Source organism: Myotis davidii, unplaced genomic scaffold (genome assembly GCF_000327345.1).
Source record: "Myotis davidii unplaced genomic scaffold, ASM32734v1 scaffold562, whole genome shotgun sequence".
Classification (NCBI taxonomy): domain Eukaryota; kingdom Metazoa; phylum Chordata; class Mammalia; order Chiroptera; family Vespertilionidae; genus Myotis; species Myotis davidii.
In genome coordinates this window covers 2091568-2096014 of record NW_006293953.1, presented here as the reverse complement: position 1 = coordinate 2096014, position 4447 = coordinate 2091568, and positions in this window count along the sequence as shown.

Genomic DNA, 4447 nt, shown 5'->3' with positions numbered 1-4447 from the left:
GGGAGAGTGGTGTTGGAACAAGCAGAAGAGAAGAAGGAGGGGGCACCTGGGGCCCCGGGGCACGGGGCAGCAGCCTTTTCCCAGGCCTTGGCTTGGACAGGATCAGGGAGGGGCCTGGACGAAGAGGGGCTCTCAGGCAGGGCTGAAGGGCAAGATCATGCCCAGACTGGGCCCTGGCTCTGCCCACCTGCCCCCACATGTCCTGGTCCCCCAGAACCTGGTTAGAGCCACACAGGCCCAGAAATAATCACCCCGGCCCCAGTGCCCAGCTCTGTGCCCATGAGCTCTGCCTGGCCATTGGACCTACTTAGACCATCTTTGGGTAAGAAATTGTCTCAGAGGCTCTTGCTCAACATACCCATGGGCTTAAAAACCTTTTCTTTTGAAAATGTCTTTTTTATCGATCAGCTGCCTCCTGCACCCCCCCTACTGGGAATGTGCCTGCAACGAAGGTACACGCCCTTGACCGGAATTGAACCTGGAACCCTTGAGTCTGAAGGCCGACACTCTATCCACTGAGTCAAACCGGTTAGGGCCCCTTAAACTTTTTTATTTGAACCGTGAACTACATGAACAGTTTATTATTCAAAGTGAGTGAATATTTTTTAATATATTTTTATTGATTTCAGAGATGAAGGGAGAGAGAGAGATAGAAACAAAGATGATGAGAGAATCATTGATTGGCTGCCTCCTGCATGCCCCACTCTAGGAATTGAGCCCACAACCCCAGGCATGTGCCCTGACCGGGAATTGAACCATGACCTCCTGGTTCATAGATCAACACTTAACCACTGAGCCACGCCGGTCGGACTGAGTGAATATTTTTTTAGGTGAGAAAATGCTGAGGAGGTTGGTACTGGCTAGAAAAAAACAAAACAAAACAGAGTTGGAGCTCCTTCCTCACTCTTGACAAGTTTTGCTCTTCCTGGCCCTCCCCTCCTCCATTTCTCTCCTCAATGGCCAGTTGACAGCCTGCCTCTTCTAGAAACAAAAATAATACTGATCCTGCCTACTACTTGCCATATGTGTCAAGCCTTGTTCTTGGTGCTCTTGTGTTGAGTCACTCATGTGATCTTTAGAACAATCCAATGAGGTAGGTACAACTTCAGATGGGTAAACTGAGGCACAGAGAAGTTAAATAATTTACTCAAAGTCATTCAGTTTGTAAGGGACTGAGCTGGGAATTAAACCCAGGCTCTCTGAAGGGAAGGGAGCTCCCTTTTTTTTGAGTGCTTATTATTAGCTTTATCCATATTGTCTTAAAATATCTTTTTTTTAAAAAAAATGTTTTTATTGATTCCAGAGAGAGGAAGGGAGAGGGAGAGAGATAGAAACATCAAAGATTAGAGAGAATCATTGATCAGCTGTCTCCTTCACACCCCCTGCTGGGGATTGAGCCCACAATCTGGGCATGTGCCCTGACAGGGAATCACACCATGACCTCCTGGTTCATGGGTCAATGCTCAACCACTGAGCCACACCGATCGGGTTTTTTATTTTTTCCTCACCTGAGGAGTGAGGATATTTTCCCAATGATTTTTAGAGAGAGAGGAGAAACATCGATGTGAGGGAGACACATCAATTGGTTGCCTCCCAAATGCACCCCAACTGGAGGCGGGGATCAAACCTGCAACCCAGTCACGTGCTCTTGACCGGGAATTGAACCTGCGACCCTCCAGTGTGCAGGCCAACACTCTAACCACTGAGCCATGCTGGCCAGGGTTAAAACATCATCTGATAACTCTGTGGGGAGCTTTCATCTTATTTTCTAGATGAAGACAGGGAGATCCAAAGATCGAGTGACTAGCCATGGCCAGTGTGGTTCAGTTGGTCGGGCATCATCCATGCCCCAAAGTCATCCAGTGCCCCAAAGGGTTGCCGGTCTGATTCCTGGCCAGGGCACATGCCTGGGTTGCAGGCTCGATCTCCAGTAGGGTGTGTGCAGGAGGCAGCTGACTGGCGTTATGCTCTCACCTCGCTCATGTAGATGTTTCTCTCTCTCACCCGCTCCCCAAAAATCAATTAAAAAAAATTTTTTTAAATTGAGTAACTTGCACAAAGTCACTCCACAAGTAAGGGAGTCCAGCCAGAAATGTCCTTCTTCACAACCCAAAGTTCTCTTTCTCCATAACATTGCCCCGCCTGTGCTCGCCCCGTCCCCGCTGGGGTCTCAGCATTCTGGAGGTTGGAATGCTTCCTGTCCGCACCTGCTATTGGGAGCCCCGGCCCTCCACTTGGTTGTCCCCTAGCGGACTCTGGTTTAGCTTGGAATGCTGCACCTCCCTCCTCTGGCCTGCTTCCACTCCAGCTTGATCCCACTGTTAACACGGTCTGGGAGCCCTAGAGGGCAGGGCTGTGTGATGCTCAGTATTTGGCGAGCCTAGCAAGGGGCTGGACTGGGTTGTGGAACTTCTCTACCATGATGGCGTTTGCTGACATCCTCTTGTTGTTAGTGTGGTTGTCAATACCGCTCACTTATTGAGGGCCTAGTGAGGGCCAGGCCTGACTCTGCCAAAGGCTGCACCCCAGCTCCTTGGATCCTCACAGGGGACTCCAGGGACCACATGTGAGACCATTTCAATGGCGCAGAAACCGATGCTGCGAAAGGGTAAGAGGCTTGTCTCTATGGAGTAGCTTCCAATTCCCAGATTCAAATCCAGAGCTGCCTCCTGATGAAACCAAAATCCAGGCTTAGACAACATAAGGGGCTTCACTTGCTACCTTTGTCACGGTAATGATTCCCAAATAGTGACTAGCACTTACTGAACTCTTATGTAAGCAGGCCAGACCCTGGATAAGCAACTTCATAAGAGTCCTCAATTCAGCTCGTACAGTCTCCGTGGTTAGGAGCTCTGTCAGCCAAGCTGAGACTAATAACAGGCGTGGGCAAATGCCTTTGCTTGTCTCCTCATCCTCCTCTCAGGCGGGAGGGAAATAGGAACAGGGCCTGGGTACATAGTAAGTGCATTATAAATGTCAGCTATTTCAACCCCATTTCGAAGATGTGACAGGAAAACTGAGTCACAGAGCAAACTCACAGAGTTGGGTCTGAACCACTAATCCAAGGTTCAGCTCATTACCACTCCGCCTGCGGTCTCTCTCCCGGGGTGGCTGGGACTGTTTAGCGAGCACAGGTATCAAATGCTAGGCACTGTACGGCCTAGAGAAGGACATATGTCCCCGCCCCCCAACCCAGGCCTATTGTCTATGTCCACTGGTTATGCATATATGCAAACAAGTTCTGTGGTTGATCTCTTCCCTCCCATCTTCCCTCTCAAATCAAATATCACTTTAAATGTCACATTTTCACAGAGCCTTACCCCAGGCACTCACTAACTTCCAACCCCAACCCTACATCTCCTTGAGCACGGCATTTATTATCTAACATACAATTCATTTGATCATTATGGTTATTATTTTTATCTTTTATCCTTCCCCTGAATAAAAGTTTGAAACCTATAGGGAAACAGATCTTTGCTCGTTTTCTTGACGGCTGTATCCTCAGCACCCAGAACAATGCTGAATACATAGTAGGCCCTCAATAAATATGAGTTGAATAAATGAAAGACTGAGTATTTGCACTAATTTATGGTGAAATGAGGATATTATTTTGTATACTTCCACTTGTTTCTAGGCTAGCTATGTCTTCTTCTAATTTCCTTTACACCTATTCCTCAATAGAGAAATTTATTTTCTTGATTCTCGTCTGTTCATGGGATGACTGACATGCATACCTTCAAAAGAACTAGAAATAACCAACTGAACATCTCCCATGGCAATTACCTCAACATATCTAACTCAGACCTGGCGGTCTTCCTGTATTTCCTATCTCAGTTATTAATACTGCCAGATAGCCAGTTGCTCTAACCTGAAACTTTAGAATAATCCTTAAATCCCCGTGTCCAGTTGGTTAGCAAGTCTCATTAATTCACTCTCTCAAGGATCTCCAAAATATTTTCTCTCCTCTGTATGACCCTGCATTCACTGGAGTCCTGTGCTCTGCCATATCTCAGCTTAAGTATCACCTCCTCAGACAGTGTTTCCTGACACCCTATTTATAGAGCCTTCACCTTGCAATCACTGTGATATCACCTTGTTCGTTTCCTTCATAAGTGTTATAACCATTTCTAATGACTCACTTAAAATTTTATTACTTTATTATTTGTTTCTCCACTGGAATGTAAGTGCTATGAGGCAGGACTTTGTCTACTTTGGGTTTTTTTTATAGTAGCCACAGTGTCTAGTTTCTAGCTCATAGCAGGCACTCTCTCATGTGTTGAATGAATAAATGACACAATGCTCTTTTACTAGGTTCATTTGATTCTACTTTCCTTACTCATCTTTTCCAATCAACCCTCTTCACTGATAGTACTGTTATAAAAAACAAAGACGTGATCATATTACTGCTCATCTGAAAAACGTTCAGTGTCTAAATGTAAGATAGACA